We start from the raw sequence: 16,499 nt of genomic DNA, 5'->3' as shown, positions 1-16,499 counted from the left end.
GCCATTGTACATGCAGACTTTGGTCCACCTTTTTTATCCATTTTTGCACTTTGAGATATAACGTCCTACCTCTGTTCTGAATCTCCTGCTTTGTCCTTTCAAATTCTCTTGGAAAGACCTTATCAAGCCTTCAAGAGAAAAAGTAAGAAGGCTGGGAAACCACTTTATATGTGAGTTCTGCATGCCATCCTAATACCCAATCATTTAATTTCATGCTTGCTACCTTTCTGTAATGCACTTAAGTGGCAGTGTTCATTCTTGTCTGGCTGTGTGTTACGACAATATTGAATGTTTTGAAATTAATTTCCACAAGTCTTAAAAAAGTTGAATGCAAGAAAAGTTACTTGCTGCATAAGCAAGACTGCTTTCAAGAGGAGACCCCAATAAAAAGTACTGGTGTGGAACTGCAAGTATTCAGAAGCACTTGCAGATCAAGCTTCTGGTCAACTTTGCAAGGGAAGAGTTAAGGAGATTGAGAGAGGCTCCTCCTGCTTCATGAGAAGGCCCAAGTACCGGTGGAGCAACACCTTCAACCTCTACTGCACAGCCTAATATTCGTCCCCAAATTGGAACCCTTTAAGAGAAAAAGTAAGAAGGTTGGGAGCTCTGTATGCCATCCCAATACCTAATCATCCATTAGTTATACAGAGATCCATCATGTATCAGACCCATCTGTACAAGTGTGAATTGGAGATTATCTGCCACCAAAAACCCCTCAAGTACCTATATACATTACTTTTTAACTTTGTCGACAAGTTATATTGAGAGTATTTACCCTAACGTTATCCGTTAAAAATTAGTGAATCTTTTTGGTTCCATCTAGTAGAGAAAGACTATAAATGTAAAAAAGAAATACATTAGCGCATCATAACAGCAATGGGAAAAATTGTAGTACCTAATTTGCAATATTTTCTACATGTTTTCAGGGGTTTACCGATTGAGTACAGAGGACAGTCACAACTGGTCAAAACAAGTTGTAATTGCAGGAAAAGAAACATAATTTTAAATTTAACAAACATAATGGAAATATCTTACTATACTACGTTCAAATTTTAAGCTGTGACTTTTTATTAAAAAAATCCAAAGACAAAACAAAGTACCAAGTAATCTGAAGTTTATGACACCACTAGGGTATCATACATTTTCTATCATAAAATGTTAAAGACAAACCTGATGACTCCATTAGGTCCATTGCAATTTTCATTCAGCTTCTCACAACTAGTACGTTCCATCTTTGAGACATCGGTGTAATGAGCTAGAACAGGAGGATATACTTTCTTCAATCTCAGCAATTGGGTGCTGACTTATGTAACATTCTGCAAACTGAAAAAAGAGTTAAAAATGTATATGTTATACAAATGTCCAAGCTTAACTTTAATGTACATAAAAACAATTGTTCTCAATAGGATAGGGGTTGAAAAGCAATCATCAGTGGTTTCAAACCAACCACGTTAGGACCATACTAATGATTAGACAAAATGATATGCGAATACCAATATGCTTCCGATGGGCACTATGGACGCGCTCGGTAGGCGTTCATAAGTGTGATCCCTAAAACCCCTCTTTCCTATTTACAACTATTCAAACGAACACTGTTATTAACATAAAATAACATAAAGCAATGTATCTTCAACAAATTAATGTCTTTGGAAGTATCATTATCAGCATGCAAAAAACACCACAATTATAGCTGTCCTATTATCTTTGGTTAGATTCTATCACTAACTGCCATTGGTCATATTCGGGACGCTTCAATATCTGTAGGAAAACTTTTTAGAGACATATGAATGGTTATGTTAAATATTTCGCTTTGATTCAACATGTCGAGATTATAAGTTGTACGTAAAGGCATTTTGCTAGAATTATTGACTAATTTTACAAGTTTTTCTTGCATATCGACAATGTGGTACGGTCCAGTAAACTTATGCTCCAAAATGCCTTCATTTCTTGTTGTTCGCTTGCAATTTGTCAGAAGTAGTAACTCTCCTTCTCTGAAGGTGTACAGCTTAGATATTAGTATGCTAATCTAAATCATTTGTTTGTGGGTGATAGGTTGCACTTACAGAACGTTCTATTTGTAAAAGCTTAGATAACTCTCAAGGTTAGTTTTACCCTACTGATGATCTGTTGTGGTAATAGAAAAAATAGGTATAATTATATTTGGCAAGCAAAATAGGAAATAGCATTGCATTATACAAATGTTAGGCCGACACTGGTCACTTTTTCGTTTTGGTTCTTTATGGTTTTTACAGTGAATTTGTATGTTTTTTTAATGCTAATTTCTAATAATAAAGTCCCTAAAACCTATGGTTTTTTCAGTGAATTTCAAAGGTTTTTTAAATGATAATTTCTAACAATACCGTCCCTGAAACCTATGGTTTTGTCAGTGAATTTCTAAGGTTTTTTAAATGCTAATTTCTAACTATAATGTCCCTGAAAACCTATGGTTTTTTCAGTAAATTTCTAAGGTTTTTAAATGATAATTTCTAACTATGCCTACAGAGGTAGGACATGTGAAGAAAGAGGAAGAAAGGCACAGAAAGAAGCAAGAGAAATACAGATTGAGGCAACAGAAGTCCAAAAATACAAAGAAAAGTGCAGGAAGAAGCAAGAGATATGCAGAAAGAACCAACAGAGGTGCAGAAAAAGGCCATGTTGCAAAGTCATCCTGTGCCCCCAACTTTTTACTGACTGCTACCAGTGGCAACTAACTCTGACTAACCATGCCCAGACCAGCGCTATGCTGAAAGGCACTTAGAATACAGCGAAAACAGCTACATACACTAGAGAACACTACGGGTTGGGGTATCCCTGTGATTGGCATGACCTCCCCTGTAAGGGGATTAAAACTACCTCTAACTCAGAGTTGCAGAAAGAGGCAAGAGAAGTACATAAACAGGCAGGAAAGGTGCAGAAGCAGGGAACAGGCGTGCAGAAAGAGGCAAGTGAGGCGCAAAAATAAGCCAGAGTAGTGCAGAAAGAACCAAAGGAGATGCAAAAGAGGCAAGAGGGGTACAGAAAGAAGTAAGAGAAAAGCAGCAATAGGCAAGAAAAATGCTGAAAGAAGCAACAGAGGTTTAAAAAGAAGCAAGATAAGTGCAGAAAGAGGCAAGAGAGTGCAGAAATAAGCAAGAATAGTGCAGAGAGAACCAACAATGGTGCTGAAAGAGGCAACAGAGGTGCAGAAGGAGGCAAGAGGAGTGCAGAAAGAAGGAAGAGAAGATCATAAAGAGCAACAGAGGTCCAGAAAGAGGATGAAATGTGCAAAAAAGGGCAAGAGAAATGTAGGAAAATGAATAAATGTGCAGAAAGAAGCAAGCGAGGTGCAGAAAGAAGCAAGAGAGGTGCATATGGAAGAGAGTGAGGTACAGAAAGAAGCAAGAGAGGTGCAGAAAGAGGTAAGAGAAGTGCAAAAAGAGGCAAGAGAGGTGCATCAAGAGTCAAGAGAAGTTCAGAAATAGGAAGACATGTTCAGAAAGAGGCAAGAAAGTTGCAGAATGAGGCAGGAGAGGTGCAGAAAGAAGAGAGTTGGCTGCAGAAAGATGCAAGAGAGGTGCAGAAAGAGGCAAGAGAGGTACAGAATGAGGCACGAGAGGTACAGAAAGAGGAGAGTGGGCTGCAGAAAGAACCAAGAGAAGTTCAGAAAGAGGCAAGAGAGGTGCAGGAAGAAGCACAAGAGGTGCAGAAAGAAGAGATTGAGATGCAGGAAAAAGGAAGAGAAGTGCAGAAAGAGGCAACAGGAGAGCAGTAAGAGGCAAGATAGGTGCAGAAAGAGGCAAGAGAGGTGCAGAAAGAAGAAAAGGGTGCAGAAGGAGGCAAGAGAGGTGCAGAGAGTAGCAAGTGAAGAGCAGAAAGAGGCAAGAGAAGAGCCGAAAGAGGCAAGAGAGATGCAGAAAGAGACAAGAGATGTGCAGAAAAAGAGAGAGAGCTGCGGAAAGAGGCCTGAGAGTTACAGAAAGAGGCAAGAGAGATACAGAAAGAGGCAAGAGAGGTGCATATAGAGGCAAGAGAGGTGCTGATATAAGAGAGTGAGCTGCAGAAAGAAGGAAGAAAGGTGCAGAAAGAGACAAGAGAGGTGCAGAAAAAGAGAGAGAGCTGCAGAAAGAGGCCTGAGAGTTACAGAAAGAGGCAAGAGAGATACAGAAAGAGGCAAGAGAGGTGCATATAGAGGCAAGAGAGGTGCTGATAGAAGAGAGTGAGCTGCAGAAAGAAGGAACAAAGGTGCAGAAAGAGTCAAGAGAGGTGCAGAAAGAAGAAGAAAGGTGAAGAAGTAAGTGAGCTGCAGAAAGAGGGAAGAGAAGAGCAAAAAGAGTCAAGACGTGCATCACGAGGCGAGAGAAGTTCAGAAAAAAGAAGACATGTTCAGAAAGAGGCAAGCAAGGTACAGAACGAGGCAGGAGAGGTGCAGAAAGAAGAGTGAGCTGCATAATGATACAAGACAGGTACAGAAAGAGGCAAGAGAGGTACAGAAAGATGCAAGAGAGGTACAGAAAGAGGAGAGTGAGCTGTAGAAAGAACCAATAGAAGTGCAGAAAGAGGCACGAGAGGCCCTGCGCTGGCTTTCCTTCCTGCACATAAACAATCAGAAATGGCATTTTACAAATTCTATGTGTGCTGCATTAGCACACATAGAACATTCAAAACAACATTGATTTAAATGATTGTTTATGTACAGGAAGGGACACTTTCTTGTACATAGACAATCATTAGAAGACATTTCCTTGTGCTATATGAGCTGCATAATGTAGCACGCATCTCCACCCCCAGCCCTTCATGGTTACACCCGCTTTCACTTGAAGCCCAAAGCCAGGAAGATGGTTGCCTCATGCTACGGTCTGCTTAAAAAGATCCGTAAAGTACTTCCCTTACTTCCATTCCCAGCAAAAAAGCTACTGATACAGGCCCTGATTCTATCAAGGATAGATCTCGGCAACACCCTCTATCTGGGGGCCCCCAGCGCAGTAGTCACAAGACTTCAGATTGTTCAGAACTCAGTAGCAAGACTGCTTACCGGCACTGGCCACTGCTGTTCTGCAAAGCCCGCACTGCGTTCCCTGCACTTGCTCCCGGTGCAAGAGAGATTCAATTTCAAAGCCCTCTGTGTGGCCCACAAGTCTCTGAAAGGGAACGGACCTCCCATCATCAAAGCTTTAATCCGTCCGTATAAAGCCTCCAGAAACCTTCGCTCCAATACGCTCCATCTGGCAGAAGTGCCCAGAATCAAGAGAGCCAGAAGGGGGGGCAGGCTTTTCTCACTGCACCCACCCACACCGCCGGCCACACGCTGGACCCCGTCTTCTCCACAAGCACCCACGTCGCCTTCGACGACACCACCGAACTCCACTGGACCGTCCACTGCTGCATCCACTTCACCTTCAAGAAACCAACCATGCACCACCGCACCCAACAGCTGCCTGGCCGCCGCTGGAGCAAAGTCACCGTAGACCAGCTGATCACCACCCTCGCCCAGAACCCATCCACCGACCCCACCAACCCAGACACCGCAGCCGGCAACCTCAGACAGTGGATCGACGACTGCGCCACCACCCTCGCCCCGCTCAAGAAACCCTCCAACAGCCTCACCAGCAACAGAGCCACCTGGTTCACCAATGAACTCCAGACCTCCAAACGTGCATGCCGGAAATCGAAGAAAATATGGCTCCACGAACGCACACCGGACAATCGCGCAGCCCACAAGGACGCCACCCACAGACATCACCACCTCATCAGATTAGCCAAGAGATCCTCCTTTAAACACCGCTTGGATAACAACGCACACAACAGCAGAGAGCTCTTCAGCATCGTAAAGGAACTCTCCAACCCCAGCAGAATCTCTGATTATGACAATGTATATATGTTTTTTAATTGTAGGTGCTCCTATGTCATTTTGTCCTGATGAAGACTCCAGAATGAGGCGAAAATAGCCCTTTTTATCCAGCGGAGTCAAAACGTAGACTAACCACACTACTACCTCACAAAATAGGATCCAAATATATTGAGAAATCTAACCTATATGGGAAGGGACATAGGGAACTATGGATCGTATTAGACTGTAAAGGTCTTTTGTTAAATCAGTTTGTGATTGTGTTATTATCACACCACCTTTACCCAGTCCCACACTTACCTTAACACCCCCACCCCAACCCGAACACTTTCTTCTTCTTTTTCACTGTGATCACCTTCAAATTTGATTATGAGATAGATAACTTTGACGTACAAGAGTTACCTATGAACTTTGGCATCTCTCTATTGGAACTGTTTGAATTCAGTGATTCTTTTTCTAATGATAAAATTGTGCTACTGATTTTCTAGAATTGTTCATTAAAAATGAAATGTGATATAGCATTGAGGTGAACTGTTGCCTTTTTAAATTCTGTATGCATATGTGATAATGTTCAAACACTGACCCACATTTAATGTACTTACTCTTTGACCCAGGTCAGGTAGTTTTCAGGGTAAACCCCGTTGAAACTCAACACTCTCTGTGCAAGAGCTGTCTTGCGAGGGTTCTTTCTCTTTCTTATAATTTGTACTTATTCATTTACTTTCATATTGAGGGCAGTATCATGAATGAACACGAAACCCTTTCTTATACTGAGAAATACATAAAAGGCCTTATTGGGGAAGACACGGGGACCTCTTTCCTAACATTGAGCAGCACTAATGTTGACTTCTCCTTGAATGAGAAAATCAACAAATTGGAACGACTTGAAAAGAAGTTGGTTCGAACCAAGTTACATGGGCACCTCCTAACAGGATATCTTAGGGCAAACGGTATACCTACAGGCTTACAAGTCCACAACGAACCAGCCATCTTTGTGGACAACCCCAAATTCAAGAAAGGGTTCAGCTTTGTGGCAAACATTTGTTCACGCCATTGGATGGTGCTTAGGGTTGAGACGGCACGTGAACAGGTGGAGCAACTTAACAAGGAGATCAGTGATCTGAAACAAGAAATAGAAAACCATACAGCCTTTTCTAGTGCCAAAGAGACTCTAGAACGCTTACATAAACACAGAGTAAGAAATTGGATGAGTTGGCAAAGGATATACAGTACTATAACAAGAAGAAAACTTACCCGTATCTGCAAGAAGACTATTTTAAGCAGGACAATCAAGGGCGTTTCTTCTATAGAGGAAGAGGCGGATATCGAGGGGGAAGGAAATTCACCAACTTCTCAGATTCGTCCTACAGTGGTGGTAGCGACAACGAGCAGGCAGGACCCAGTGGCAGCTGCCAATACCAAGACCAATGGAATCAACCTCCCCAAGACTGCACAACCAGACCAAATCAAACTTTATTAGAGGACATCACCTGGAGACCGCCGAGAGGCAGAGGAGGAGCATGGAACAGGCGCCCGTCCAGAGGACAGAACCCACAGAACTGGGACGACGGGAGACAACAGGTCCAGAACAGCAAACAAGTGAGGTTTCAACAGATGAACCACGGCGAAATCAGCACGAGGAGGAAAACATACAGGTGGTAGGGCGGAGCAACCCTATCATGAATTTATCTAGTCATGACTTATCCGTGGATGAGGTCAGTGTCCTAAGTAAAGGACTGTCCTTTGTGCCTACGTCACATGTGAATAGGTTCAATATTAAAGCTGAACTGGCGAGATTTTTCCGCAAGATTAGACTGAGAAACTTCTTTCTACATAAGACATCACCAAGTACATCTTCTTTTACTGGACTTCGACCGCCTTCAACATTTATGCCAAACATGGCATCAGTCTCCCACAGGGTTCTCACCTATGAGAGTATAGTCCTCAGGGACGTGTTGAAGATTTGTGACACAAGACCCTTTGTAAGACATAACATCTCGCAAGGAGAACGCACAGCCCTGGACTCCCTAAAACACAACAAATCTGTGGTTATAAAAAAGGCAGAGAAGTTAGGTTCTGAAAATTGCGAATTCGTTCGTACTCAGCCTCCATTTTGTGATTGCCGCCATTTTGTGTTGCTGTTAAGTAAGAAGGCAGGAAACTTGCGTAGGTTGAAGCTTGTGTATTTATTTAAGCTTATTTCCAGATACAAGCACCCACAGCCAGAGCCGTCCAGTCGTGAGGAAGCCAACGTCCAATCTGACGTGCAAGGAATCCTCACGACTGAAGAACAGAGTTCCAGAATCATTAAAGAGGACTCTCGTGCTAGGAAGCACGAGAGAGCAAAGAAAGAAGAGTAATCTCTGAATATAACATCTTCCCCACTAAGAAGGGAAACAAAGCAAACTTACAAAATCTAACAAGAGAAAAAGCAAAAATAAACGTAAGCAAGTACAGGGTTAAGCTACGTTATTCTAAAATATAATCTCTCAACCTGCAGGATAGATGTTTCAAACGAAATGCCCTTTTTGTTGCCACTTCAGAAGTTTCTTGAGAAGACGAATCATGTGGAAGAGAAATCTCCTCGGAAACTGAGGACGGTGGCAAAGCGGAGGTGGAGGGGAGAGCATCAGGGGAAAGGGAAGAGAGGGCAGGAGCAGTGTCCGTTGAGGACGTGGGGATTGCAGAAACTGGTTTGAAGGAATGTGGTTGGGAGTAAAGAAAGTCAAACCAATCACAATGCTCAGAATCTGAAGTGGCATGTTCCTTGATGACATGGGCTTGAAGTGGAGAGATCTTGACAAGAGCTCGCTTGTTCCACCATCCACTGTCATCAAGAAGGGCTGAGGTTTTACAAACTTGTGTGACCAAATTTGGGGAAGAAAATTTAGACATGCCCTTAGAAACTCTTTTGGGTTTTTTGATAAGAACCATATCTCCTTTTTGTAATGGCTGATCAACAGAATGTTTACCTTGATCAAAACGTGATTTCATTGACAATTGTTTAGCAGACACACGATCTTGAACAGAAAAGGAAGAATCAGATAAACCAAAATTCTTATGCAACCAACTGGGATTGAGAACAGAATGAACTCTTCTTTTTCTGAGTAAGCTAAAGGGTGAGACCCCGGTGGTCGAATGTGGGGAAGTATTGTAGGCCCACACTTTGTCATGAACGAAAGGGAGAGGGTCAAGCCGAGAAGAAATGGCGGTTTGAACACCTTCCTTAATAATGCGATTGCATCTCTCAACAAGACCATTTGAAGAGGGTGAGTACAAAGCAACTTTGTGATGAAAAATATCGTTACGTTTGAGAAAAGAGCACATTTTTTGGGAGACAAAATGGGTACCATTGTCAGTAACGATGGACTTGGGAAAACCTTCACTGTCAAAAACAGACTGTAAGAAAATAATGGCATTGTCAGTAGAAGCAGAATTGCAAAAAGAATAATAGAGCCACTTGGAATAATAATCAACCAGGAGTATGAGAATCTTGTGTTCAGAGGGTAAAATATCATAGGGACCAGAAAAGTCCAAGGCTACTTTGTCCCACGGGCCAGCCGGTAGAGAGACAGGACATAAAGGGGTGGAAAGGGTCTTCCAATGTTTATCAGAAAGGATGCACTGGGTGCAATTGTCAATCATCTTCCTAATGTGAGAGTCCATTGAGGGCCACCAGTAAAATTGTTTGATGCGTTGACAGGTCTTGAAGATGCCAAGGTGACCCTGATGAGCAGAGCGAATGATATGATCACGAACAGACTGAGGGGGAACAAAAAGATCATTGCGCATGACCATATCATTGACCAAAGAAAGTTCTTCTGAAACATTAGCAAAACCTTTAAGATCAGTGGATAAGGTTCTACGTTCAGGCCATTTGTTGAGAATGAAATCCTTAACTTTACAGAGAACAAGATCATTGGCATAAGCTGTATTCCATTCTGCTTCAGAAATGGGTTGACACTCGGCAACTGCATCAATGGTGGCAACAACACACTCAATATCATCATTTACAATTGAATCATCAGTTAGAGACATTCTAGACAGGCAATCGGCCCTGAAATTTTTACCTCCGGGAATGTGTTTGATGACAAAGTGAAATTCATGAAGCTTAGAAAGGAGACGAACAAGTCTAGCGGAAGCCCTATTGGAGGCACTGTCAGAGAGCATATGCATAAGTGGCTTGTGGTCTGTGTAAATTTCGAACTCGCGACCCCAAATGTAGGATTTGAACTTTTGAATAGCCCAGACGCAAGCCAGGGCTTCTCTTTCAATTGTGCTGTACCTGGTTTCAGCAGGAAGAAGGGTTCTGGATGCGAAGGCAACCGTGTGTTCTTTGCCCTCAACCCACTGACCCAGGACAGCGCCCAAACCGGTAAGACTGGCGTCTACAGTGATAAAACACATAGAGCCGTCGCAAAAGGGATTCAAAGCAGGTGAATCTTCGATGATCTTTTTGACTTGGTCAAAAACTTTTTGCAAGTCTTGGGACCAAACGAATTTTACACCTTTTCTTAAGAGTGTTCTTAAAGGTTCAACAATTTGTGCGTAACCATGAACGAACCTGGCGTAGTATTCAGACAAACCAAGGAAGGAGCGAAGAGCATCACGATCCTTGGGGGGTTTAGCATCACGAATGGCTTTAATTAACGAGAATTTGGGTTTGATACCATTGGGAGAAAGGGAGTGACCCAAGTAATCCAGCTCTTGGACACCAAATTTACACTTATCGTGTCTAACAGTCATGCCAGCTTTTTCCAGGACTTGTAACACGGTATTGAGGGTGTGATTGTGCTGAAAAGAGTCATTGGCGTAAAGCAAGATGTCGTCTTGGTACGCTTGTACGCCAGGGATGTCTTGAAATAGGTTGTCCATAAGTTTTTGGAAAATGCTGGCTGCAGAGGCCAAGCCAAAGGGAAGTCTAAGGTACTTGAAAGCACCAAAGGGAGTGATAAATGTAGTTAACTCTTGAGACCTGAGGGACAAGGGAATTTGGTGATAAGCAGACCTAAGGTCAAGGAGGGAAAAGAATTTAGCCCCACCCAGATTAGCTAATAGGTCGTGAATTTTGGGAAGGGGGTGACAATCAACAATGATATTATTATTAAGGGAGCGTAAATCGGCACACAACCTGACCTCTCCAGTTTTCTTGCGAACTAGGACAATGGGGGAAACCCTTTCAGATGAATCACAGGGGGCAATGATTCCTTCATCACAAAGGTTTTTAAGAACGCTTTTAAGTTCATCTTTATAGCGCTCAAGGGAAGAGGACGAACTTTGTGGACAACAGGCTGAGCATTGGGTTTAAGTCGAATTTCATGTTTAAAACCAAGTACGGTGCCAACCTTGTTTTTAAATAAGTTTGGGAAAGAACTCAGCAAGGAGTCTATTTTGATTATGGGAAAGGAGAGATCAGAAATATCAAAGTTCCCAGAATCATGACTAGTATAATAGTCATGAGGGATGTCGCCTAAGGCGATGGGTTGGTCAGAACCAGGTTTGAGGATCAAGCCCATTCAGGCTAGGTCAAACCAACCAACAACATCCCTGCCTTTAAGGGCAACATAACCTTTGGTGAAAGTGTATCTGCCTAGACAAGCAATGTTGGAATAAAAGAAGCCCAACATATCAATGTCTTTTTCACCAAATGCTTTGAGATGGAGATCAGATTTGGAAAGAACAACTTTAGGCCAATTTGCATAAAATGTGAGGTCAGACAAAATGGTGATGGGAGAACCGGAATCAGCTTTAACCTGGATGGTAATTGTACCAACCAACAATTCACATAAAGGACTCCTAATTTAGGTAAATTCAAGGGAATCACATTCGATTGACAACATGACATCATTGAGTCTGGAGGAACAAGACTCTACATTTTCCTGAATCTCAATATTATTAACTCTAGTGAATCTTTTGCGACCCCTGCAAACAGAAGGAAAATTACCAATTTTCTTGCAGGAGGAGCACTTTTTGCCAGAGGCAGGACACGTAGGAGAATTGCCAAGATGGTTCCTGGATCCGCATCTGTAGCAAATGAGAGGTTTTCTATTTGGTTGTCTTGAAGAACTGTTAATAAGGTCAATGGAAGAGAAACCAGAGGATTGTTCAACTAAATGAACAGAAGGTTGAGTAATGCTTTCTTGTAGAATCTTAGAAGAATAAGTTGCACGCTCAATCCCCTTGGCAATATCAATTGTTTCAGTTAAAGAAGGATTTTTGCAACTTAAGAGACGCTCTTGGATTTTTTTTGAAAAACAAGCAAATATAAATTGATCTCTGATAGAGGCGTCTGTACTAGCACCAAAGTCACAAGTAGAAGCTAAGATTCTAAGCTGAGCGATGTAGTCCTCTACGGATTCATCAACACTTTGTCTTCGTTTGAAAAAATTATGGCGTTCTAATACAATGCTAGGTTCATCGTCATATTGTTTATTGAGACGAGCAATGGCTTCTTGGAAAACATCCCAGTTGTCACCGGATTCACCAGCGGGAGAAGCAACAAGGGGTAAGTTTTCAAAAACTTGTTGAGCAGCAACTCCCAGACAACCATAGAGAATGGCAACTTTGCGAGGAGGATCATACTTGGTGGCGTCGATGGCTACTAAATAGTTTTCAAAACCTTTTAGCCAATTGCGCCAAGCGAGAGTAGGTTTCCCAGGAGTTTGTAGGAAAGGAGCTGGTGTTTGAAACTGTTGAGAAGAAGCCATTGTATTGGTAAAATGAAAGGAAATTGTTAAACAATGTTGTAAAATGAGAGGTTGAAATAGGTGGTAGGCAGTAAGCGTGCCTATCGCTGATGACTTAAATAAGAAATGAAAAGGTCAAATAAACATGGTAGGCAATGAAGCGTGCCTATCGCTGAGGACACTTGAAGACTTGTGAAATAAATGAAAATTCACATGAACATGGTAGGCAGTAAAGCGTGCCTATCGCTGTGGTTGAAAAATGACTCTGAAGACTTGTGAAATAAATGAAAATTCACATGAACATGGTAGGCAATAAAGCGTGCCTATCGCTGTGGTTGAAAAACGACTCCAAATGTGAAAAAAGAAGTCAAATAAACATGGTAGGCAATGAGCGTGCCTATCGCTGTGGAGGAAGTTGAAAATGTCAAGAAAGCGAAGAAATCGCTGATGAAAAGCGTGTAAAACGCAGCGCGGTGCGTGAAAAACGCAGCGCGATGGACAAAAGGCTTGAAAGGCCGCTGAAAATGGCCGCCGGCGTCGTCGTCAAGGAAACAGGGAGAAGTGGGTCTCTAAAGGCGGTGGAGCTTGTTCTGCGATTGAAGCGTGGCGCGCGTGTAGTAGCGCGAGCAGGAAGTCAGAACGTTGCGCGCATGACTGAGCGCGAGACAGTAGGCGATGAAATTAGGCAATTTTACGCCAGGAGCCAGGAAATGGACAGGAAAATTGTCTGGAAGCATACGACCTGGTATGGAAGGAGGCGGACTGGAGGCAGGCTCAGCTGAAGAAGCACGAAGAGAAGTGGCAGAGTTCAGGTGAGTTGACTGGCGTGGGTGCAGTAAAATCCCGATCGTCACCAAATATGTTAAGTAAGAAGGCAGGAAACTTGCGTAGGTTGAAGCTTGTGTATTTATTTAAGCTTATTTCCAGATACAAGCACCCACAGCCAGAGCCGTCCAGTCGTGAGGAAGCCAACGTCCAATCTGACGTGCAAGGAATCCTCACGACTGAAGAACAGAGTTCCAGAATCATTAAAGAGGACTCTCGTGCTAGCAAGCACGAGAGAGCAACGAAAGAAGAGTAATCTCTGAATATAACAGTTGCCCTCACTCAGGCAGCTTGGCGAACGCGATGTTTTTGTCGTTTCTGCCTTTGCGTTTCAGGTGGCTTCTCTGTTAATGTTTACTAGTGAGTGTCAGGGTCTGGCCGAGTACACTAATTCCTGTCTGAGCTGATTAATCCACGTCCGGTCTACATGTTGGTTCACACCATTGTTTCCTTTAGATTATCTTATCTGCTGTCCTTCGCTACATGTCTCCTGTATTCTCCTGTTTCACGACTGTCCTCCTATGACACACACCTGTGTGTTTTCTTTGCTCGTAAACTGAATAATGTGGATTCATTTGTAATTTACTTAAGAGGTTGAGTGACAAACGAGACCGGGAATTTGAGTTGCTTCAGTCTTAAAACATTGTTTCTAACGTTTGCCTATAGCTCATGCTCTTGTGAAATTGCCTTTTTGCATTGTGTTGTGCTGTGTATAAACCTGTGCGCCACGGAGTTAAGTGGCAGTCTCTTTTGAACCTTGTTGCATTGATGACTTCTAAGACCACTGTACTAGCTGCAGCTAATAAATACCATCTTCTACTCCAGACGAAGAATCCGTGTCTCTGTATTTGACAAAGCAGGTGAACTCCGGGGATTTAGGTGTACCCGGCGCCGCCGGGCCTTAAGGCTGCGGTTCTCCAACTGGCGCCCAACGTGGGGTGACTTCAGCGGTAGCGGTCGAGCCCGAGGGTCGTGAGGAGCCCCGCAAGAAAATTCCGGAGGAGGCACACCACCTGATCGACCCCTGTATGTCAGAAGTGGACCGAAGGTCTTTGACAGCGTAGTTACTCCTCTCCGACGGCTGCTGACTAGTGCTGCCCTGACTGTCGCCATGCCTTGGACCCTTCTGATGACGTTTTGTAGAGTGAGACGATAGACGGACCTTCGCTGGTGTGGAACGATTCTTAGTTAAGTATTTGGTGGGTCGCTCCCACAGACCTTTGTTTTGTTTTGTTTTTGGTACATTCAGGTATTGCAATCCCTGAAGCCAAGGGGTGAGTACGATTGTACTGTCTTACTGTTTTTTACCCCTTGTTGTTTGTGATCAGTCTAGAGAAGTAACGATGCCTGGGCTGAGTAAGTTTAAGAGATTTTGTTGTTTAGGTTGTACAAGGGATTCCCAGTTAGAGGAATCGTGTCTAATCCCTCCAGTTGGAACTCCCACTTATGAGCTCTATTCGAAACATGGTATTGGTCCTATTACCTTTAACGAGACATGGGTCCGATATATGAAAAATAGTGGATTTTTAAGATGGCCCCAGAATGGTAGCTTTGACCCCACTATACTAGATAATTTAGAAACGATTTTGTTAAAAATAAAAGCCCGGACAGCTATGTTTGACTCCTTTCTCCTTTGGCATAAAGAAGCCAAACAGAAAGAAATTAAACAAGTGAAAAAGGATAAGAAAGCACAAGATATGTCGATTTTTCAGGCTGCTCAACAGCGAGGGAGGTGTCAGAGAGACAATATCGTATGGCGATAGATAGATGCTATCCGATGCTGCCTACTTCCTCTTCAGATAAAAATAAGGAATTAGAAGAAGATGCCCTAATGACTTGTTTGCTGAGTTCCCCTCCGCCTTATGTGCAAAATGCTACCGCAATTCCGTTACTCCCTCCTGTTGCTCAGCAAGTGGTCGCTCAATTGCCAATTGTTCAGCAACAGGCTCAGCCTGTCAATACTTCTTTTCCTGCTTCTACTCCATCTTTGCAGTCTGTGATTCAGCCTCCACCTTCTACTGCTCCTACTCTTCAGCCTGCTATGTTTCAGTCTTCGCTGCCTTCTACATCTGTCATGCCTCCTATTCTTTTGAAGGATTCTCCTACTTCACAGAGGAGGATAGCAGATGCTGTTTCAAGTTTCCTTTCTCCTCTCATCAGGTCTTTCAATTTGTCTCCAGCTTTTTCTAGACAACAATCTCGTTGTCAGCTTCTACTTACGGACGAGAAAGTGGTTTTGGGTTCTCTCGCTCGTAGATGGATTGAGCAGGGATTAGAATACAGTACTGCAGATATTATGAGTAACTTCTATCAGTGGTCAGAACCTACGCAGAGATATGTTTTTAATGTTATGTGTCAAACTCTTATTAAAGGTTGGGACGATATGGAGTCAGATACAGTTCCCTTGGAATTGCTGAAGTTACAGGCTGACTTCAATAAAGGCGTTATTGTAGGAAACAGGGTTGAAGAGGCAGTGAATAAATTCATTGCATTTCGCACTATGTTTTTGTCCTTGTCTGTTTCTGAGGTTAACACCGCCAATAAACAAGGTAGTAAGAATTATCCAATGCGTGAAGTTCCTCCTGTATGGAGAGAAGCGGTTGTTGGTCCACCTGCAATCCCCGCTCAGTTCCAGCGTATATGGGTCCATTAGCCTTCAAAGAGGTCTGAAGTTTTAGCACTTAAGAGCACTCTTCCGGACCCTCGTAAGAATCCTGCTGGATACTATAAAGAATTGTCCCAAACAGTCGACGCTTGCATTATGAATTTGGCTGACATTGATATGCTATTTGGAAATGTGGTTCCACAAGGTATATGGGTACGGATTCGTAAGGAAAATCACTTGGTTGAATTAGGTGGCGATTGGGCTGCTATTAGAGCCGCAGATGCGAATCAGGTAGGTGGTGCGAATCCTGAGGATTTGATTACGGCTCTTCCAGGTAGAATAATTGAATTAATGAAGACAATGATGCCAGCAGTGCGAGTAAATTAGGATAAGCTGGCCGCGTGCAAGCAAAAGAAAGACGAAAGTGTCTCAGATTTCTTCACTCGTTTTGAAGAGGCGTTTATAGACCACAGTGGTCAGGATTTGAGTGAAGAGGGTGGTCAGCGACTATTTATGGATAAGTTTGTATACAATTTGCTTCCCGAGTTGTCGAACAAAT

Source organism: Lissotriton vulgaris, chromosome 3_1 (assembly GCF_964263255.1).
Source record: "Lissotriton vulgaris chromosome 3_1, aLisVul1.2, whole genome shotgun sequence".
In the NCBI taxonomy this organism is placed as follows: domain Eukaryota; kingdom Metazoa; phylum Chordata; class Amphibia; order Caudata; family Salamandridae; genus Lissotriton; species Lissotriton vulgaris.
This window is presented reverse-complemented; position numbering follows the sequence as displayed.